Genomic DNA, 23,870 nt, shown 5'->3' with positions numbered 1-23,870 from the left:
TGGGGGGGCAGTCCAGAAGCACGTGATCCTCCTTCTGAAGTGTCATCAGAAGGTCAATAGTAGTCGAACGCTACATCACAATGTCTGTGTCATTCACCTTATTTCATCTCAGCACGAGGCATTTTATCGTCTCACATCATCACAAGAAGGGTGAGTAAGCACAATAAGATTTTTAAAAATTTATTTATTTATTTTTGAGAGAGAGAGAGAGAAGAAGAGTGAGTGGGGGAGGAGCAGAGAGAGAAGGAGAGAGAGAGAATCCCAAGCAGGCTCCATACTGTCAGTGCAGAGCCCGATGTGGGGCTCAAACCCACGAGCTATGAGATCATGATCCGAGCTGAAGTCAGACGCTTAACCCCCTGAGCCACCCAGGCGTATGATAAGATACCTGAGACATCTGAGATATGTTGTATGATAAGATATTCTGAGAGAGACCACAGTCACATAACTTTTATTACAGTATATTGTTATATTTGTTCTATTTTATTATTAGTTATTGTTGCTAATCTCTTACTGTGCCTAATTTATAAATTAAACTTTATTTATCATGGGTATGTATGTGTCAGGGAGCAAGAACTCCTGTCCCCTCGAAGGTCCTTCTAGCTGGACAAAGAATGAAATTGCCATGAGACAGATTAGCAGGAGAAAATCAAATTTAACAGTGTACGTACAGGAAAACTACACAGACATGGCAATTCCAAAGATGGGCAAAATGAGGTATACATGCCATTGTGAAGCAAGGAGACGGGGCTGGGGGTCTGGGACTTCAGAGGAAAGGAAGGAGCCTCACGGGACAATAAGAAGAGAGAATGTTTGGCAATTAGACATTTGCTCTGCCATACAGATGGGTCATTCAGATAAAATTTATCTGTACTAATAACCCTTACTCTTTTTTTTTTTTATTTAAAAAAAAATTTTTTTTCAACGTTTTTTATTTATTTTTGGGACAGAGAGAGACAGAGCATGAACGGGGGAGGGGCAGAGAGAGAGGGAGACACAGAATCGGAAACAGGCTCCAGGCTCTGAGCCATCAGCCCAGAGCCTGACGCGGGGCTCGCACTCACGGACCGCGAGATCGTGACCTGGCTGAAGTCGGACGCTTAACCGACTGCGCCACCCAGGCGCCCCTAGTAACCCTTATTCTGAGAAAGACCCCCCAGTTTGGATTCTTCTGTGTGGTTAAGGGAGGGACAAAAGTTCCCCTTGAGCCTGTAGGCTCAAGGTATCTTCCAGATACCTACATGGCTAACTCCCTTATCTCATGCAAGTCTTACACATCATCTTCTTAGCGAGATCTTCTCTGACAACCCTATTTAAAATTACAACCGTTATACATGTTTCATCCTCCTCCATAGCTCTTATTGCCATCTAAATACCATATGTCTTACTCGTTTGTTTGTTTGTTTATTTATTTATTTACTCGTTTATCATTTTTCTTCACCTGCTGGAAGGCAAGATATCTACAGATAGGGAATTTGGGGGAAGTTTTTGTTTACTGCTGTAACTCCAGCTTCTACAATAAGGCTCAGTGCATAGTTAGTACTTGATAAATATTTGTTTAATGAATAATTGAAAATCAGAAAGCCTCCATGCAGTGGTCTACAGGAATAAAAGCAACAAGATGGCACATCCTTGTTATCTTATGTTCCCACTCATCTTCTGGAGACCAGGAAAGGGAAGAGAATTCTATGCCATCACAAGATGTACTTTTAAGAAATTCATTTATTTATTGTAGGGGCGCTGGGGTGGCTCAGTTGGTTAAGCCTCTGAGTTCGGCTCAGGTCATGATCTTGCAGTTTGTGGGTTGGAGCCCTGCATCGGGCTCCACGCTGACACCTCAGAGCCTGGAGCCTGCTTTGGATTCTGTGTCTCCCTCTCTCTCTGCCCTTCCCCCACTTGTGCTCTCTCTCTCTCTCTCTCTCTCAAAAATAAATAAAAACATAAAAGAAAAGAAGTTTATTTATTTATTTTAAATGTTTAATTGTGGTAAAATACACAAATTACCATCCTAACCATTAAAAAATAATTTTTTTAATGTTTATTTATTTTTGAGAGAGAGACAGAATGTGAGAGGGAGAGGGGCAGAGAGAGAGGGAGACACAGAATCCGAAGTAGGCTCCAGGCTCCGGGCTGTCAGCACAGAGCCCGACGTGGGGCTGGAACTCACAAACCGTGAGATCATGACCTGAGCCAAAGTTGGACACTTAACCGACTGAGCCACCCAGGTGCCCCTAACCATTTTTAAGTGGACAGTCCAGTGGTGTTAAGTATGTTCACATGGTTGTATAACCATCACCACCATCCATCCACAGAACTCTTTGCATCTTGCAAAACTGAAATTCTATACTCATTAAACAATAACTTGACATTCTTCCCCCTGAACCCCTACAACCAACCATCCTACTTTCTCTCTTGATGATTTTGACTACTCTATGCACCTCTCGTGAGTGGAATCATAGGGTATTTATTTGCGACTGGTTTATTTCACTTAGCATTACCTCCTTGGCATTCATCCATATTGTGGATGTGTCCGAATTTTATTCCTTTCTCAGTTGAAAAGCTGTGCTCTCCAGTAGCACCGCTATTCCACCTGGGCTCCCCTGGAGTGATCCAACCCCTTCGCCACATTCACTGAGGGTCCAGCATAGGACAAATAACCAAACTTGATTCCAGGGTGAAGCCATGACGTGGAAAACCATATATCACACGGTTTCCTGCGAGTTCTGTTTCCCAGGATGTCAACCAGCTTCTGCTGGGACCACTGTTGAGGTGACAGAGGGAACTGGGCAGGGTTTTAGGCTGGAGAAAACCCTTTTCCTGCCACAGCATCCTTTCCAGTACTCACACACTCATCCCCACGTGATCTGTTTAAGGGATTTTGCCCCCATTTTAGTGGATGTAAGTTAACTCATCATTTCATGAAATGATCTCTATAAACTCTGAGAATGAACTCAGATGGCAGGCAGTCTGACCAGAATTAAAGGACTTTTGAGGTAAATGGGTGGCTCAGTCGGTTAAGCGTCTGACTTTGGCTCAGGTCATGATCTCACGGTTCGTGGGTTTGAGCCCCGTGTTGGGCTCTGTGCTGACAGTTCAGAGCCTGGAGCCTGCTTCAGACTCTCTGTCTCTGTCTCTCTCTGCCCCTCCTCCAATCACACTCTGTCTGTCACTCTCTCTTTCTCTCAAAAATTAAAAAAAAAAACATTAAAATAAAAAAAAGAGAAGACTTTCATAGTGAATTTCTCTCCCTGGAAGAAGTGACCCTCTGGCTTAGGCAGAGGGGGTGAAACTGGGCAAAGAGGAGCAATCCTCATTGCTGGCGGTGAGGTGCAGAGAAGGCTGTCCAATAATAATTAGGAAAAAACACATTTATATATTGTTTATGTGCCAGACGCTATTACAAGGGTTTGCAACATTGACTTATTCAGGTCTCTTAATAACTTTATTTTATGTATGTGTGTAAGAGCACTTCACATGCGGTCCTTTCAACAGAGTTTTAAGCATACAATACAGTACTGTTATCTACAGGGACAATATTGTATATCAGATATCTAGAATTTATTCAGCTTGTATAACTGAATATTTAAGTACATTGGTTACCAATTCCCCATTTGTCCCTTACCCCAACCCCGGCAACCACCATTCTATTTTCTGCTTCTATGAGTTTGACTCTTTTAGATACCTCATATAAGTGGAATTAGGCAATAGTCGTCCTTCTGTGACTAGCTTATTTCACTTAGCATAATACCCTCAAGGTTCACTTATGTTGCAGCTCTTTCAGGATTTCCTTCTTTTTAAAGGCTGAATAATATTCCATATATTCTTCATCCACTCATCTGTGGATGGACAGGTTGTTTCCACATCTTGGTTACTACCATGGTGCTGGTATCTTTTCAAGGTCTTGATTCTCATTCTTTTGGATAAAAAGGCAGAAGTGGGATTGCTGGATCATATGGAAATCTATTAACAAATTTTGAGGAAACTCCATACTGTTTTCCACAGCAGCTGCACCATTTGGCATTCCCACCAATGGTGCAAAAGGGTTCCAATTTCTCTACATCCTCTCCAACACTTGTCTTTTTCTGTTTAATGTTTATTTATTTTTGAGAGAGAGAAAGAGCACAAGCAGGGCAGGGGCAGAGAGAGGAGGACAGAGTATACAAAGCGGGCTCTGCTCTGAGAGCAGTGAGCTGGATGTGGGGCTTGAACTCGCAAACCATGAGATCATGACCCAAGTTGAGCGCCCCTCATTGAGGTTTTGATGTGCATTTCCTTGATGATTAGTGACGTTGAACATCATTAATGTACCTGTCGGCCACCTACGTGTCTTTGGGGAAATAGGTCTATTGAAGTTTTCAGCTCATTTTCAAAATTAATTAATTAACTTATTTATTTAACTTATTTTTTCAGTTTCCCACATTTGTTTATTTTATTTTATTTTTTAATTAATTCTATTTTTTTTAACGTTTTTTTTTTTTTTTTTTTGAGACAGAGAGAGACAGAGCATGAACAGGGGAGGGGCAGAGAGAGAGGGAGACACAGAATCTGAAACAGGCTCCAGGCTCTGAGCCGTCAGCACAGAGCCCGACGCGGGGCTCGAACTCACGGGCCGTGAGATCATGACCTGAGCCGAAGTCAGACGCTTAACTGACCGAGCCACCCAGGCGCCCCTATTTTATTTTTTTAAATATAATTTATTGTCAAATTGGCTAACATACAGTGTGTAAAATGTGCTCTTGGTTTTTGGGGGTAGATTCCAGTGGTTCATCATTTTTATTTTTCTAAAATGTTTATTTTTTTTAAAATGTTTATTTATTTTGAGAGAGAGAGAGAGAATGCACAAGTAGGCGAGGGACAGAGAGAGGGAGACAGAGAATCCCAAGCAGGCTCCATGCTATTAGCAGAGAGCCCCACAAGGAGCTCGAACCCATGAACCATGAGATCATGACCTGAGCCGAAATCAAGAATTGGACGCTCAACCAACTAAGCCACCCAGGCATCCCTTTAACTCATTTTAAAATCAAGTTCTGGTTGTTTTGCTATTGAGCTGGAGGAGTTCATGATGTGTTTTGGAAAGTAACCTCTATCAGATACATAGCTGGCAAATCTTTTTCCTATTCCATAGGTTACATTTTCATTTTGTTTATGGTTTCCTTTGCTGTGCAGAAACGTTTAGTTTGATGCAGTCTCACTTTCTAATCTTGCTTTTGTTGCCTTCACTTTGGTTTCATATCCATGAAATCATTGCCAAGACCAATTTCACGGAGCTTGCCCCCTGTGTGATCTTCTAGGAGTTTGCAATTTCAAGTCTTATGTTTAAGTTTCATTTTGAGTTGCTATTTGGTTTAAGATACCTGCCCAACTTCATTCTTTTGCATATGGTGTCCAGTTTTTCCAAAACCATTTGTTGAAGGGACTATCCTCTCCCCAATGTGTTTTCTTGGCATACTTGTTGAAGATCAGTTGACCCATACGTGCATGGACTTATTTCAGGGTTATCTATTCTGTTCTATTGATGTATATATATTTGTCTTTTTGCTGGTACCATACTGTTTTAATCTCTGTAGCTTTGTGATATATTTTGAAACCAGGAAGTGTGATGCATCTAGCTTTATTCTTCTTTTTCAAGATTATTTTGGCTATATTGGGTTCATGGGGTTCTTTACCACCACTTTACAAATAAGGAATATGAAGCGCAGGAGGTAAAGTGACTTTCTCAAGGGTGCAGAACTAGTAAATAGCAATATTTAGATTCAGACCCAGGGAGTCTGATTTCGAAATTTATACTCAACTATTATACTCTATTGCCTTCTAGAAAGCAGTTGCGTCATGAGGCTTACTCTTGGCCCTTTGTAAGAAGCTAATTAGAAATGTCAGTGTCTCTTGGGTATGTACAGGTATATAGAGCTGTGAGCAAATAGGAGACTGAAACTATGAATATATAAAACAAAGTCAGAGAGTGATTGTTTACATTATAAAAGGATTCTTTAATTTAGAAAAGAAACCAGTATTGAATGCCTATAAATAGCATCTTCCTAGTGCAAATGAGTGCTTGTTTGTTTGACTAAATGGTTGGGGTCAGAAAAGCCTCAAACTAAAATGGCATTAGGTCCATGGGATCCTTTGAAGATCAGTCAAAAATGGTGGTAACTTATTGTTAAAATGATTATATAATTGGTAAGAAAAGAAAGTTTATTTATTCCCTCCTCTCAAATCATCGCAAAATGACGCTTTGGAACACTTATCTTTGACACGACGCTAAGCATACTCGTACACACGTTGCCGAATGAAACAGTCTGGCATCGCAACTCACACAGAATTAAAACCGGAAGAGAGTGTAGCTGTCAGCTTTTTCATCAGCTCACGAGGGAAAGCAAGTCTGTTTACAGACAGGCAGCCAGACCCATAACTTCTTATTGACAAACAGCACACACCCAGTCTTTTTATGTATGTGGTTTGTTAAAAAATAACTTATTTTCTCTCACAATGAAGATTTAAGGGCTTTGGAAAGCACTACGCCTTAGTGATTGTAAGCAGCTGCTTACAAAACACGGGCTTTCCAAATGCTAATTAGATTTGACCATAAAAACCACTGCTATTTGAGGAGAAAGTGTTGCAGTAAACATAACCTGAAATTTTGTTATTTCACAGGAAAATCTTAGTATTCAAAACACTCAAAAGGACATCTGCAAAGACTTCGGAGGTTATATGCTTTTTGCAACTTTTTTTGATTTTATGGCTAAATACACCATTCTGGTAGCTTTCTTTTAACTGTAAAGACAAAATTCAATTTCTCCATCATGAGAAAATCCCATATGGCAGCAGGGAACTCGATTTGTGTCAATCTGGACAGACTTAGAACAAGAGACAATTCATTTCTGACACCAGAGGGCACCAAAGCTCAATTTGCTAGGAAAACTGCAAGGCCAGCGTCCGAGTCAGGAACCCCTGCAAGGTCATTCTTGTGGCCTTCAGATGAGACCTTCCCTAATGATTTCAGAGGACCAAGAATGTCTCCTAAAAGGAATAACTCTCCAACTTGTTTTTTTTTTTTTTTTTTTTTTTAGCTCAGTCTACTATTTAACACTTCCCTGGCCAGGGAATTCTCAGTACCATTTGCTCATCCAGCTCGTAGATACTTATCGAGCACCTAGTAGGCACCGGGCCCTGGGGAAGCAGTGGCAGACAAGAATGGCAAAGTCCCTGCCCTCATAAACTTGCAGTCCACGGGGGAAGACTGGCTTCAAACAAACCCTCACAACAGAGTGTGCTCTGTGTTATGAGAAGGGCAGACGGGGGCCATGGGAGGCGTGAGCAGGGGCCTAACCTTGACTGAGAGGTCATAGACATGTACTGGTTTTCCGATCACAACTGCATTGGTTAACACAGCAAAAAGTTATTGTCTCACAGTTCTGGAAGCCAGAAGTTGAAACCAGGTGTTGGGTGGGCCATTCTTCCTTCCAAGGGACTAGGGAAGAATCCGTTCCTTATCTCTCCCTCATCCGGTAACTGCAGGCACTCCTTGATTTGTGGCTGCATTACCCCAGGCTCTGCCTCTGTGGCCATGTTACCTTCTCCTCCTCCCTGTGTGTCTTCTTCCTCATGTGTCTACATTATAAGGATACGATTGATTGCATTTGGGGAATGTTATGGATTGAATTGTGTGTCTCCTGCCCTCCCCCTGCATGAATCCCTGTTGAAACCCTAACCCCTAATGTGACCATATTTAGTGATAGAGCTTTGAAGATGATTAAGATTAAACGACGTTTAAGGGTAGTTCCCAGTTCCAAAAGAACTGGTGTTTTTATTTATTTATCATTTTTTTAATGTTTACTTATTTTTGAGAGAGTGAGAGATGAGTGGGGGAGGGGCAGAGAGAGAGAGGGAGACACAGAATCCAAAGCAGGCTCCAGGGTCTGGGCTGTCAGCACAGAGCCCAACACGGGACTCGAACCCACAGACAGCAAGATCATGACCTGAGCCGAAGTCAGACGCTTAACCAACTGAGCCACCCAGGTGCCCCAAGAACTGGTGTTTGTAAAAGAAGGTGAAAAGATACCAGAGCCTCTCCCTCCCTCTCTCTCTCTCTCTCTCTCTCTGTAAGGAAAGACCTTGTGAGGACACAGCAAGAAAGCGGCCACCTGCAAGCCAGGAAGAGAGGGCTTGTTACAAACCAACCCGCCAGCACCTTGATCTTCGGACTTCCAGCTGCCGGAACTGTGAGAAAATAAATTTCTGTTATTTAAACCACCCATCTGTGGAATTTTGTTATGGCGGCCCGAGCAGGTTAATGCAAGGCCCACCTGGATAATGCAAAATAAGAGAAAGAGGCCAGCTGGAGTGGGATGAGTCAGGGGGTGGATGGAGAAAATAGGTCTTCCATGGAGAGGAAGGAGACAGGTTAGAAGTGGGGACTGAGGGAGATTTTGATTTCATTTTTTTTTTTTATTAACTTTTTTTTTTTTTTTCAACGTTTATTTATTTTTGGGACAGAGAGAGACAGAGCATGAACGGGGGAGGAGCAGAGAGAGATGGAGACACAGAATCGGAAACAGGCTCCAGGCTCTGAGCCATCAGCCCAGAGCCTGATGTGGGGCTCGAACTCACGGACTGCGAGATCGTGACCTGGCTGAAGTCGGACGCTTAACCGACTGTGCCACCGAGGCGCCCCTTGATTTCATTTTTTAAGATGAGAGAAAAGGAACATGTTTAAATGTTAATGTAAAGAGTCTACAGAAAGGGAAAGACTGAAGATAAAAAGAAGAGCTAATCCATCCCCAAGAAGTGGTTGATGAGGGCTCCAGAGCACAGGAGGATTGGATAGTTGAAGGTGACCTTGAGTATTGTAACCAGAGGGAAGGGGGAAGGGGGAAGAAGGTGCGTGTGAAAAGTTCACCAACTTTTCAAATGTTATAGATGTCCTTTTCCGGCAGCATCTATTTTCTCCTGGGTGAACAGGGTTGAGGCATCTGCAGAGGGTACAGGTGGGGGTTTGAAGCAGTCACCCTGGAGATCGGGAGTAAGTTGACTCAAGAAACAAGGTGGGGCTGTTGATGTCAAAGAGATGTTATCTTGGAAGTATTTGAGCAGGGTAGTTGGAAAGGTAACAAGTTACTGTTCTATGTATTTTTTCAGGGGAAGACTGGGCTAGTGTGTCCATGAAGTGAGGAAGTCTGGTCATCAACATGGATCTTGAGGTTACCTAAGATGCTGACAGCTCTTGGGATGGAGAGAAAGAACTCAAATCAGGTGCAAAGATCTTTACTGGAAGACAGAAGCCTGTGTGGCTTAAAGGCAAATGGAAGAGTCTTGGTTCCAGGAGGCTATGGTGTTCCTCTGGCTGATGGCACCAGTCTAAAGATGTATTTTGTCAAATTGTGATAAAACCAAATTAAAGTGTCTTAGCTAAAAGATTACCAAAAGTTACCTACGAACTTATCCAGTCAATGGTGCAATCAGTGAATGAAGCAGAAAAAAAAAAATCTGCAGGACAGTTAATGGTTGTTTTCATAAAGACATTTTCTTTTTAAAAAAAAAATTTTTTTTCAACGTTTATTTTTGGGACAGAGAGAGACAGAGCATGAACGGGGGAGGGGCAGAGAGAGAGGGAGACACAGAATCGGAAACAGGCTTCAGGCTCCGAGCCATCAGCCCAGAGCCCGACGCGGGGCTCGAACTCACCGACCGCGAGATCGTGACCTGGCTGAAGTCAGACGCTTAACCGACTGCGCCACCCAGGTGCCCCAAAGACGTTTTCTTAATAAGTGTCAATGACTTCAGTTCAAAACCAGTTTTTTACATTATAAACTGCTTTATATTACCAGTTTCTTTTATTCTACGTGTGTTTAATCCAGAGTTGGCTAAATCTCTACTTTAAATGCCACCGTTAAGCCTCATTATTCATTTCTGTCTTAGTGGGGACGGAACACAGCTGACCGCTGTACTCATCATGGCTTTAATATCCTTATTGAAGACAGCTATTAATTTCACACACCCTGCCTTTTTCCCCCCAAGCCAAATCCTGCTTCTGTTATCCCGTTCACAGTGGATACTCCTTAATAATTTTAATGTAAGTCTTACAATCCCCTTTTTAAAAAGCAATAGCTTTGGGGCGCCTAGGTGGCTGAGTCGGTCAGGCATCCGACTTCTGCTTGGGTCATGATCTCATGGTTTGTGTGATCGAGCCCCATGTTGGGCTCTGTGCTGACAGCTCAGAGCCTGGAGCCTGCTTTGGATTCTGTGTCTCCTTCCTGCTCTGCCCCAACCCTGCTCATGCTCTGTCCCTCTCTCTCTCTCTCAAAAATAATAAATAAAACTTAAGGAAAATTTAAACAGCAACAGCTTTGATAGAACCACGTATCTATTAAGAGTGTCTAAAGTCACGTCAGCACTTGAACACTGTTGATATCATGTCTAAGAAAATTTCTATTGTAACAAGGAATTTATATTCTCTTGCAGATACACTTTTTGGTATCTGTGGCAAGCCTGGGCCTCTCTTTCTCTGATCTTTAGCAGAATAAAATTAGTCCAGGATGAGTTTATTTTTACAAATATCTCTATTGGCTGGCGCCTTGCATCAGCTGCAGCCACTATATGCCATTAAGTGAGAATTTACTATGTGCCAGGCTCTGGGCTAAATGTATTATATACACTTAATTTAAACATCCCCAAACCTCCAGAAGGTAGGTGCTTTTATTATCTTCATTATGGGTGAGGACATGAGCCCAGAGTACATGCCTGATTAGTATAATCAAATGAAAAGCAGAACTTGATTCAAAGTTAGATCAGTCTAAGTCCAAAATCCTTGCTTCTAATGAACGGTTTACTACTGTGATAAGAATGCAGGGCTAATGTGTGTGTGTGTGTGTGTGTGTGTGTGAGAGAGAGAGAGAGAGAGAGAGAGAGAGAGAGAAAGAAAGAAGAAAGAAAGAAAGGAGTTTTTGGTGAGCCTTTGGGAAGGCAGGGACAGGCATAGAGAGTTGTGAATAATTTGGGAATAAGTGAGACAGAGAAGCACTACAACTAAGAAAAAAAATAAAGAAGCACAGATATTTTATATATATATATATATATATATATATATATATACACACACATGTATATAAATTAGGTGTGAGAAACTTTTGTCCTTACAAGAATATGCTTTTACACTTAAAAATTTTTTTTATTTACACTTAAAAAATATTTTAAATTTATTTTGAGAGAGACAGAGACAGTGTGAGCAGGGGAGGGGTAAAGAAAGAGGGAGAGAGATCAAGAATCCCAAGCAGGCTCTGCACTGGGGCTTGAACTCATGAAACTGTAAGATCATGACCTGAGCTAAAACTGAGAATCGGACACTTAACCAACTGAGCCACCCAGGTGTCCCATACCCTTTTTTACTCCATGAGAATCTATAGGGATTTGAGATTTGGGACTGCCTAGAATAAATTTTTTAAACAGTATTCTAATTTTGTCTGTAATTGTCTCTTTTTCATGAGTGAATGGACTATAATTTGAAGCCCTGCCTTCCTTTAGCTTGGGAACAAAAAAGTGACTGTAAGTAAGCCAATCAGATGTTCATCTTACTTTGGAATTTGACTCTTAGATTTGCCATCCTATCCTAGTGGTAAGTCCTCACCAGAATTTTCCTGCTACATGGTTGCTGTTAGCCTTTGAGTTTAAATTTGGACTCAGTTATATTCCATCGATCTATTTGTCTTCCTTCTGCCAGAACCATAGTCTTGATTATTGTTGCTTTATAATAAGTTTTTAAATTGACAAGTATGAGTCCTCTAACTTCGTCCTTATTTTTCAAGATTATTTTGGTTATTCTGGGTCCCTTGCATTTCCATGAATTTTGGGATCAGTTTGTCTATTCAATTCAGAAAAAAAAGCAACTGAGATTAAAAAAAAATTTTTTTAAGTTTATTTTCTTTGAGAGAAAGCAAGTGTCAGTGGGGGAGGGGCAGAAAGAGAGAGAGAGCATCAGGAGGCTCTGTGCCTTGTAAGCATGGAGTCCCATGTGGGACTTGATCTCATGAACTGCAAGATTATGACCTGAGCTAAAATCAAGAGTCCGTGGTTTAACCAACTGAGCCACTCAGGTGCCCCAGGCAACTGAGATTTTGATAGGGATTGAATTGAGTCTGTACATCATTTAGGGGAGTGTTACTATATTAACAACATTATCTTCAAATCCATGAACTCAGGAAGTTTTTCCACTTATCTAGGTGTTCTTTAATTTTTTTCAATGATGCTTTATAGTTTTCAATGTACATGTGTTGCATTTCTTTTGTTACACTTATTCCTCAATATTTAGTCTTTTGACGTGATTGTAAATGGAATTGTTTCCTTAATTTCAATTTTGGGTTGTTCTTTGTTAGTATACAGAAATACAATTGATTTTTGTATATTGACATTGTTTCTTGCAACTTTGCCAAACTCACTTTTTAGCTCTAATAGTTTTTTTGGGGGGGTGGATTTTTTAGGATTTACTGTATACAAGAAAAGATTATGTCACCCGCAAACAGAGATAGTTTTGTTTCTTCTTTTCCAATTTTTATTTCACTTTCTTGGCTCATCGCCCTGGCTAGAACCTACAGTACAATGTTGGAAAGAAGTGGCGAGAACAAACATCCTTGTCTTCTTCCTTATCTTGGAGGGAAAGCATTAAGCTTTTTACCCCTAAGTATGATGTTAGCTGTGGGGTTTTCATAGATGCCTTTTATTAGGCCAAGGAAGTTCCCTTCTATTTCTAGTTTGTTGAGTATTTTTACCATGAAAGGAAGCTAGCATTGAATACATGAGAAAGACCTGTTTTCCATCTATCCTTTCCCCTGTATGTGGACCAGATCCACTCTTGTTAGAGCAGAGTGAAGGAAAAGCATACAGATAGGGATCCTGTTGCTAGGGCTTTGATATACATCATAGGATGTTGTATCCATTAGGGTTATCTTTGAATGTAAAAGAATACTGACTGCAGTGGCTAAGCCATATAGTGGCTCATTTTTTTGATGTAACAGTTGTGAGGTGGTCAGTCAGGGGATAGCTGCTCATGGATGTTGCCAAGGACCCAGGACCCTTCTAGATTCCTACTCCATCATCATTAGATTTGATGCTTATCTTTTGGATGGCCTCCATGACCACAACTGTGTTCCATGAAGAAAATAGAGGAAAGGGGAGAAGGGCAGCAGAAATGCATTAGGTGAACCTGTGGTTGTTTTTATTTTAAACCTATAAAAACTTTTTTTTTTTTTAACTATGAAAGTAGAATATCTAGAAATGCTATTCAGTGAATTTCTGCTTTAATTTCATGGATCAAAATGAATCACAAGGTCATCTCTAGTTGCAAGGGAGAAATAAATATTTTTAATGACGCACATGGCTACCTGTTTAAAAATTGAGTTTCCATTGGCTAGGAAGAAGCAGAGAATGGATATTGCGCAAGGTACTAGCTTATAAGTAGAACTGCTGGGAGTTAAACACAGGTGGTTTGATTCCAAAGCCCATACGTTACATGATGGATTATGATAATCAATAGATGCATTTTTCCCTTTAATTTATTTACCCAACCAATCAATCAATCAATCATTAGGTATGTATTTATTGGGCTTAATATTCATCACTAAGCAAAAAAGATAAACTCTCTGTCCTATTAGAGGTTTACCTTACAGTGGGAAATGGAGTTGGGGCCAAGATAATAAAACAGCCAACAATTAACATATTAAATAAGTCAATCATAAACTATGTTGGAAGGTGTTAAGTATAACACAGAAAAGGTCACAGAGCAAGGGTAATGGGGACTGGGGGACTGGAAGTGGGTGTATGTGGATAGGCTTCATTGACACTTGATCTTAGCCAAAAAGGCTGAGAAGTGATTAGGCTTCATTGAGAGGGTGGTGTTTGAGTACAAATTGAAGGAGGAAAGGGAGTTCTTTGGAATCCTATGTAATTCTCCTTTTTCTATACTTGTAAATATTTCTCAGTGAAATTTAAACCAGTCTAATATCTGCCACATCCTATCTATAGGGTGATATTGCATTTACAGCACCATCGGTAGCCTCCTTGGAATGTTCATTAAGCAGAGGACTCAAACTTAGACGTCAAGTTACTGGAAACCATAACTAATAATATACAGCTTGGTTTCAATTATTTGAACATTAGATGAAAACAGGTATGGGCGGGGGAGGAGTCAAGATGGCAGAGAAGTAGGGGGACTGGAATTTCCCTGGTTCCCTGTGTTCCCTCAAACACAGCAGTATTGGGGTCAGAACACTTGGTATACCAGGAATACATGCTACAGAGTGACAGAAAAATCATCCTGGGTGGAAAGAGACAGATTGGCAGGACAGAGGTGCATGTATGTGAATTGGGAGAGATAAAACAGGCAGCATAGGCACAGAGGTGGTGGTGGTGGGGAACCTCTTCAATGAAGAAACAAAAGGAAGGGAAAGAGAGCCTGTGGAAGTATTGATTTGTAATTGGACAAGAGAAAAACCTCTCTGGACCATGGACCGGGGAATGGGAAATAGAGAGAGAGCCAGTTTCTACTTTGCCAACAGCCTTAGGAGCTAAAGATTGGAGTTATCAGAGTTGTGTGACCTTCTCTGGACCAGAGCCCTCGGTGTGCATGCCCCCAGTGGGGAGGGCAGGTAGCCTTGGGCTATGGTAGAGATCTTGGGGGCACACTGGGAGACAGCAGTCCTCTCCCTCCAGTACTGTGGGAAGAGGGTTTATTGCCCCCCACCCAAGGACAAAAGACCCTGAAGGTGCCAGACAGAAGAACTTTGTCAGCTGGGAGGAGTGGCACTATTCCAGAACTGGGTTCACCCCGTGCGGGATACTTTAAGACACTGGGTTTTGAATCCCAGCTGAGGAACTAGGAGGTGCAAGAGACTGTGGAACAGGGCAAGCCGGCTGCCCTTGCTACCTGTGAGAAGGGCCTGGACAGTGTGGTTTGGGACACCCAGTCCAGGGAGGAGAGATTGGGCTGTCGCCAGTTTTCTCCCCATTACAAACACAGTGGGGCTGCAGGGAACAGGACAGCGGGACCCCAGTGGAGGTGTTTATATATAAACAATATATCTGGACAAGAATTTAGAATTACAGTCATAAGACTAATAGCCGGACTTGAAAAAAGCATAGAAGACAACAGAAGATATTGCTGCAGAGATCAAAGACCTAAGAAATAGTCACCATGAATTAAGAAATGTTGTCAATGAGATGCAAAATAAACTAGATACAGTGACAGCAAGGATGGGAGAAGCAGAGGAGAGAATAGGTGAAATAGAAGATAGAATTATGGAAAATGATGAAGCTGAGAAAAAGAGGGACAGGAAATTACTAGACCATGAGGGGCAAATTAGAGACCTAAGTGATTCAATGAAATGAAATAATATCCATATCATAGGAGTTCCAGAAGAAGAAGAAGAAGAAGAGAGAAGGGGGCATAAGGTTTATTTGAACAAATTAGAGCTGAGAACTTCCCTAATCTGGGGAAAGAAACAAACATCCAAGTCCAGGAGGCACAGAGAACTCCCTTCAGCATCAACAAAAACAGGTCAACATCACAACATATCATAGTAAAGCTGGCAAAATACAAAGATAAAGAGAGAACTCTTTATCTGGGGATAAATGGGTCTTAACCTACCAGGTAGACACATAAGGGTAGTAGCGGACCAATCCCTGAAACTTGGCAAGCCAGAAGGGAGTGGCAGGAAATCTTCAATGTGCTGACTAGGAGAAATATGCAGCCAAGAATCCTTTATCCGGCAAGGCTGTCATTCAGAATAGAAGGAGAGAAAGGCTTTCCCAAACAAAAACTAAGGGAGTTCATGACCACTAAACCAGCCATGCAGGAGATCCTAAGGGGGACTCTGTGAGTGGAAAGCAGCAAAGACTACAAAGCACCAGAGACATCACCACAAGCACTAAACCTACAGGTAACACAATGACACTGAATCCCTATCTTTCAATAATCACTCTGAATGTAAATGGACTAAATGGCCCAATCAAAAGACATAGGGTATCAGAATGGATTAAAAAAAACACAATCCATCTATATGCTGCCTACAAGATACTCATTTTAGACCTGAGGACACCTGCACATTGAAAGTGAGGGGATGGAGAACCATCTGTCATGCACCTGGATGTCAAAAGAAAGCTGGAGTAGCCATACTTTTATCAGACAAACTAGGTTTTGAAACAAAGACTGTAACAAGAGATGAAGAAGGGCATTATATCATAATTAAGGGGTCTATCCATCAAGAAGAGCTAACAGTTGGAAATGTTTATGCCCCCAATGTAAAGCACCCACATATATAAATCAACTAATCACAAACCTAAATAAATGTATTGATAGATGAAAACAGATATTCCTCCCCCCATATCTGATCTACATACAGGTGTTGACTCAAGCCAAAGGATGTCTATAAAACTCACGGGCAAGATCAACGTCATATGTGGCCTACAGAACCAGAAGAGAAACTACTGAAAAATAAAACCACACATCTTATTCTCTGGCCTTGGCTGTCATGCAAAAATCTTCCAGTGAAATTAGTGTGATAAGACATGAGAAGTATTGGGGTTTTTGTGTGTTTTGTTTTCACTTTAGATGCTTGGTGTCTTGGCATAAAATATGTATTGAGCTGCTTTTGAGAAATATATTGATATGTCAATTGTTACCAAACCTCCTCCACACCAAAAACAACTAAACCGGCTTTGACATGAATGTCTGGGCTGAGTGTCCAGTTTGTTTCAATCCTTGACTGGATGTAAGTAAGCTCCATGAGGCCAGGGGATGTGTCTGTCTTGGTGACGCCCAATACTCATTTGTTGAATTAAAGGAGAGAAAAAGAAAAAAAAAAGTGAAAAGAAAGAAAGGAATTTAAAAAGAAAGGAAGAAAGAAAAGAAAGAATGAATTCTCCTTTTTTGGCTGCCTGAGATATACTGAATGGTATTTGATATACTGCAGGGACAAAATGTTTAACTTCCATCCTGCATGTGTATTAATTGTTTTTTGACGATGACAATTGTGCTTGACAAGAGTGACGCCGACTTACTCTTTCTTAAAAAACTGAAGTATAATTGAGATACAGCACTGTATTAGTTTCGGGTGTATAACATAACACTTTGACAGTTGTCGTCATTGTGAAACAATCACCATATCAAGTATATTTACCCTCTGTCTCCATACCAAGTTGCCATATTTTTTCTTACGATGCGAACACTTAAAACTTATTTTCTTAGCAACTTTCAAATTTGCAACACAGTATTATTGACCACAGTCCCCCATGCTGTACATTCCATTTTTATTGTATAACTGGAAGTTTGTACCTCTTAACCTTCTTCTCTCATTTTACCTACCCACCAATCCCCCTCCCCTCTGGCAACCACTGATGTGTTCTCTGTCTATAAGTTTTGTTTTGTTCAGTTATTGTTTTGTTTTGTTTTTCAGGTTCCAGATATAAATGACATCATATGGTATTTGTCTTTCTCTGACATATTTCACTTAGCCTAATGCTTTGAAGTCTGTGTGGTGGCAAATGGCAAGATTTCATTCTTTTTTACAATTGAGTAGTATTCCATTGTGTGTGTGCATGTGTGTGTGCGTGCGCGTGTTGTTATGACATGAAGGGAAAAGCTTTCATGTTTATGCTATTAAATATGATGCTAGCTCTGAACTTGTCATGTATGGCTTTTATTTATTTATTTTATTTTATTTAAACAATGTTTTAATGTTTATTTACCTTTGAGAGAGAGAGACACAGAGCATGAGTGGGAGAGGGGCAGAGAGGGAGACACAGAATCTGAAGCAGGCTCTAGGCTCCAAGCTGTCAGCAGAGAGCACTATGTGGGGCTCCATCCCACCAACTGTGAGATCATGACCTGAGCCGAAGTCGGAGGCTCAACAGATTGAACCACCCAGGTGCTTTTATTATGTTGAGGTATGTTGCTCATAGGTTGAGGGGTTTGTTTTGCTTTGTTTTGTTTGGTTTTTTTGTTTGTTTGTTGTTTTGTTTTTTTGAAGTAGGCTTCATGCCCAGCGCAGAGTTCAACTTGGAGCTTGAACTCAGGACTGTGAGATCAAGACCTGAGCTGAGATCAAGAGTCAGATGCTTAACTGACTGAGCCACCCAGGCAAACCCCACCCTTTTTTTTTTTTTTTAATCCTTATACTAAGTTAATTTAATTTACTTTAATTTAAAAAGTTTTGAATGTTTATTTATTTTTGAGAGAGGGCAAGAGAGAGTGTGAGCAGGGGAGGGGCAGTGAGGGAGACAGAGACAGAGGATTCAAAGTGGGCTCTGCGTTGACAGCAGAGAACCTGATAGTGGGGCTCAAACCCACCAACTGTGAGATCATGACCTGAGCCGAAGTCAGATGCTTAACCGACTGAACCACCCAGGCACCCCTGGGTTAATTTTATTAAAAAAAAATAATAATCTATGCCATCCATCATTTTGGAAGTATGTGCCTAATGAAATAAAAATAGGGTATTATAACTCCAAAAATGTTGTGAATCTTGACAGTGGATTGTCTTCCTGGTAAAGTGGGTCAGAGCAATCAATGATGGGTAATCCTGCATCAAGTTTTTAAACTATGATCTGGCACGTGCTAGAATGTTCACCACGACACTATGCATGTGGTCACACACCAGACCATCCAAATGCCCTGATCAGTAGAAGGGACATATAAATCCTACAGGTTTCTGCAACAGAATACTTACAACAATGAGAGCAAAAGTCAATAAACTATAATCCCACACAACATAGTTGGCTCTCACAAACGTAGGGTTGAGTAACAAAAATGACATGAAAGAGTATGCAGTGTATGATTCTATTTTGTGTGCGAGTTCAGAAATAGGCAAAACGGACTGTTAGTTAGAAGTCAGTCAGCGTCACGGTTCTACCTGAGGAGGCAGGGGCTGGGAGGGACAAGAAGGGCTTCTGAATGCTGATCATGTTCCATCTCAGGACCTGGCTGTGTATAAAGCTGACTGTTATGATTTGTGCATTTTCATGTACATATGTTACACTTACATAAAATTTAAAAATGAACAAGCAAAAAACGGCAGTAGTCTAGTGTTAAATTAGGCCTCGGCTGAATGGACAGCTCTACTGCTGTATATCCACTTCGTTGAGAGTTTCTATCATAAATGGATGTGGAATTTTGTCAGATGCCTTTTTGGCGCTTATCGATACGATCAAATGATTCTTATCCTTTATTTTTTTTAATGTGTTGTACTCTGTTGATTGACTTACCGATGTTGAACCATCCTTGTATCCCTGGAATAAAACCCACTTGATCAAGTTGTATGATCCGTTATGTATCGTTGACTTCGGTTTGGTAGATTTTGTTGAGCATTTTTGAATCTTTTTTTTTTTTTTTTTTTTCCCCCGGCGGGCCAAAACCCTCACTTATTTCAGCATCAGAAACATCTTGGCCATCACAAAAATAAACTCTACTGAGGGTGATAGAAGTCTCTACAGCAAGGCTAAGAGCTCGGCTGCCAGGTGGCGAACATCGGGGGTGCATGGCTGGCACTGCCCTGGAGTAAGTGAAGAAGCAGCCGGCTGGTAGGGGGGCAGGTGCGGGCAGGGGCTTCGCTTCTGGGAGGGCACAGGTCATCAATGGCCGCTCCATCTCTGTAAGCCGCTCTCCACTGTCCACAACCATCTGTACCTGCTCCACCTCTGAAAAGCCCAGGTGGTCTACACTGGAGACGATGGAGATACTGAAGACCCCACCCACCACAGCTGTGTCCACACAGCCGGTGCCTTCTTTTCTGAAGCTGCAGCTGCTTGAGCACCTCCGGGAACTTCTCATGCTTGCCCAGGTGGGGCAGTTGGATGTGCACAATGGCCTGCAGCCCTATGCCCGGATTGGACGGGCAGGCGAGGATGTAGTCCAGGTGAGAGTTCTACATGAATTCCTAATTCGTAGACTTGAAGAGAGTTTCAGTCTGGGTGAGGCCATTGTGGAAGCGAGTGAACACCTCCTTCGTGTTGCCTCCCTTCTGCATGCAGAGGACCCGTAGGTGGCCTTCCTCGTTGATCCACACCAGAAACATCTTACTGTCATTGTACTGGCTGCCGTGGGCGTCTGGCCGGTCACAGGCCGTGTCTGAGGCCAGCAGCAGGGGACACAGGCTTGTCGAACAGAAAGTGGTCATCAACGAGTTGCCACTGCTCCGCTTCGGTCATGTCCTTGAGCGCGCAGTACCTGATGGCCAGGTTGCTATGGAAGCTCTGTTGAGGCTTGATGTGAAGCCACTGGGTGTGCTCTTGGTGCACAGCTACTCCTACAGCTCAGGGGTCAGCACGTTGGCCATGTAGTTGCTGAGGTTGGGGAATGGCATGTTGTGGCTGTTGGAGAAAGGCATGGTGGTGGCAGGCAGTGGGTGGCAGGTGGGTGGCGGACAAGACAGGGGCACTCGGTCGATCTGCAGCTCCAAGCTCTGTGTGGGCTGTTTGCATCCGTGTTCTTGAGGGGTATTGATTCTTGCTTTCTTGCTTTTCTTTGTTGCTTGCTTTTCTCCCTCCGCTCCTGCTCCCCTCCCCCTGACTTTCCCTTTTCCCCTCTTCCTGCCCCTCCCCTCCCCTCCAACCCTTTCCTTTCCTTACTCTCTCCCTCCCCCTCCCCTTCCCTTTATTTCCCTTCCCTGCCCTTTCTCCCTTTCTCCTTCTCCTTCTTTTATTTCTTTTTGTTTCTGTCCTTGTCTGGTTTTGGTTTCACAGTAATGCTGGCCTTGTAAAACGAGTTTGGAAGCATTCCCTTGTGTTCAATTCTTCTGGAAGAATTTGAGGAGGATAGGTATTGAATCTTCTTTGGACGTTTGGTAGAATTCACCAGTGAATCCGTCTAGTCCTGGACTTTTGTTTGTTGGGTGTTTTTTGATTACTGATTTAAATTTCTTACTAGTAGTCTCTTCAGAGTTTCTATTTCTTCATGGTTCAGTTTTAGAAGATTGCATGTTTCTAGGAGTTTATCTGTCTCTTCTAGGTTGTCCAATTTGTTGGCATATAACTGTCATAGTAGTCTCTTTTGATCCTTTGCATTTTTTTTTTGAGAAGTTTAACTTCTTTTCTTTCATTTCTCATTTTATTGATTTGAGCCCTCTTTTTTTTTTCTTAGTCTAGCTAATGGTTTGTTGATTTTGTTAATCTTTTCAAAGAACCAGCTCTTAACTTCCTCGATCTTTTATCGTCTTTTTAGTCTCTATTTCATTTGTTTCCATTCTGATCTTAATTATTTCCTTCCTTCCGCTAACTGTGGGCTTCATTTGTTCTTTTTCTCTTCCTTTAGCTGTAGTGTCAGATTGTTTGACATTTTCATTGTTTTGTGAGGTATCTTGTTTTTTGTGAGGTTTTCTTGTTTTGTGAGGCATCGTTGTGAACCTACTTCTTACTGCCTTTGCTGCATGCCATAGATTTTGTTGTATGTCCATTTTCACTTGTATCAAGGTTGCTGGTGATTTCTTCATTGGCCCATTGTTGAGTAGCACGTTTTTAAATCTCCACATATTTGTGTTTTTTCCAGTTTCCTTTTTGTAACTGATCTCTAGTTTCATATCACGGTGGTCAGAAGAGATGCTGGATTTTATTTCAATTTTCTTAAATTTTTCGAGTCTTGTTTTCTGTCCCAGCATATGATCTATCCTGGAGATTGTTCTATGCGTTCTTGAGAAGAATGTATATTCTGCTGCTTTGGACGGACTGTTCTGTAGATGCCTGTTAGGTTCATCTGGTCTAATGTGTCATTTAAGTCAGTGTTTCCTTATTAATGTTTGTCTGGATGATCTATCCATTGATGGAAGCGAAGTATTAATTAAAGTCAGTAAACTAAAGTCAGTCAATCAAAGCAGTATTATTGTACTGCTATCAATTTCTCCCTTTAGGTCTGTTAGTATTTGCTTTTATATTTAGCTGCTCCTGTGTCAGATGCATAAATCTTTACAAATGTTATATCTTCTTGCTGGTCTGTGTGTGTGTCCTTACGTCTGAAGTGAGTCTCTTGCAGGCAGTACATAGATGGATCTTGTTTTTTTATCCACATAGCTGCCCTCTGTATTTGGATTGGAAACTTTAGTCCAATTGTTTCAGATTTGTGGCTCCCAGAACTGCAATCCCCCTGGGACACCAGAGCCGGGAGCTCAAAGCCAGTTATGGGGGGCCACTGTGGAGTTGTGTGTGGGAACAAGGCACTTTCCCCTCCAGCTTTGCAAGGCCGTGGTGGAGTGGTGCACAGAGGTGGGGCACTGGCCTGGCCAGCTTTGGGGGGGGCAGGGAGCAGAAAGTGGGGGCAGGGGTACCCACTTGTGCTAGTAGGTTAGAGGGAGAGAACAAAAATGGCATCCGCCAGAGCTGGCACTCGCAGAGTAGAGGGAGAATACTAAAAAAGTTGCCCACCAGCTTTTCTGTCCTTCCACAGAATCCCAACAGACTCCTGCCCTTCTGGCAGATTCTATAAGATTAGAACTGTTTCTCTTTCACTTATGGTCTAGGTGCCTTTTTTTTTTTTATGCTTATTTTTGAGAAAGCACAAGCAGAGAGGGGCAGAGAGAGAGGGAGACGAAGGATCTGAAGTGGGTTCTATGCTGACAGTAGTGAGCCTGATGTGGGGCTTGAACTCAGGAACCCTTAGATCATGACCTGAGCCGAAGTCGGATGCTCAACCGACTGAGCCACCCAGGTGCCCCTCTGTGCTTTTAAAACTGTGACTTCTGTGGGGTGCCTGGGTGGCTCAGTCAGTTGAGCGTCCGACTTCAGCTCAGGTCACGATCTCATGGTTCGTGAGTTCGAGCCCCGCGTCGGGCTCTGGGCTGATGGCTTAGAGCCTGGAGCCTGCTTCCGATTCTGTGTCTCCCTCTCTCTCTGCCCCTCCCCCATTCATGCTCTGTCTCTCTCTGTCTCAAAAATAAATAAACATTAAAAAAAAAATTTTAAACTGTGACTTCTGTGCTGGGTCCCGGGGTGAGTGATTCTGCCCCTGAGCCCTTTACAAGCAGTCCCTGTTCCCTACAGCCCTATGGTTTTCCTGGATGTAGGCCTGGCTGGTTTGCAAAACCAGATGTTTTGAGGGCTTTTCTCTTTGGTGCATGTGGCATGTTGGGGTACCTGATGTGGGGCTCAGACACACTTCTCGGGGAAAAGTTCTGTATTTGTGGGATCCCTCTTGACTGCAGGTTGCTGCGCCGGGGCAGGATTTTTGGTGAAACCATGTCTCTGTGTCTCCTACCTGTCTGGTGCTGCCTTTATCCTTTGTTTTGGAGGAGCTTGTTCAGGTACTTTTCAGGTCCATTTCAGAGGGAATTTTTCCATTTGTAGCTGTAGATTTGTTCTGTCCATGGAGGAGGTGAATTCAGGATCTTATGCTGCCAACATCTTGAACGGCCTTCCTACTAATTCACTCGTTTGCTCGTATACTAACGCCTACATTTGGCAGGTGAAAATCAAGGCAGTGACAATAATTTTCAGTAAGGTGTGTGTGTGTGTGTCTGTGTGTGTGTACATCAATGTCAATCAATGACCATACACATATTTGGGCTGAGGAAAGATCACCATAAGTGATTTCCAAATTATAGAAATCAATCTGTTTGTGACCACGTTTAAAAAAATGGCACAGGACAGAAAAGAATAGAACAGATGAGTGTATTGTACATCGTGAGGGTGAGTACTGTAGTGTGTGTCTATACTGGATTAATTACTAGAGTCATTTCTTACTATGAAAAGTGTTTTAAAGAAAAGTTTGAAATTCAAACTTTAAATCAATGAAGTATTTGAGTTGGGGAAAGTACAATCTCTAAACAACGAGTGAACCATTGAAATCCTTCTGAAGCCCAGATCATACTGAGTTTAGTAGAGAAGCATTATGTAAACTCGTATCC

General features: G+C 42.0%; 1 pseudogene; it reads right to left on the bottom strand.

Annotated features, from left to right (window-relative positions):
* LOC112858831 (creatine kinase B-type pseudogene) overlaps nucleotides 1-23,870 on the bottom strand; it is a 59,464-nt pseudogene that overhangs the window by 18,720 nt on the left and 16,874 nt on the right.

The sequence above is a fragment of the Puma concolor genome, chromosome B1 (genome assembly GCF_028749965.1).
Source record: "Puma concolor isolate L17-30 chromosome B1, mPumCon1.1.hap2, whole genome shotgun sequence".
Classification (NCBI taxonomy): Eukaryota; Metazoa; Chordata; class Mammalia; order Carnivora; family Felidae; genus Puma; species Puma concolor.
This window is presented reverse-complemented; position numbering and strand designations above follow the sequence as displayed.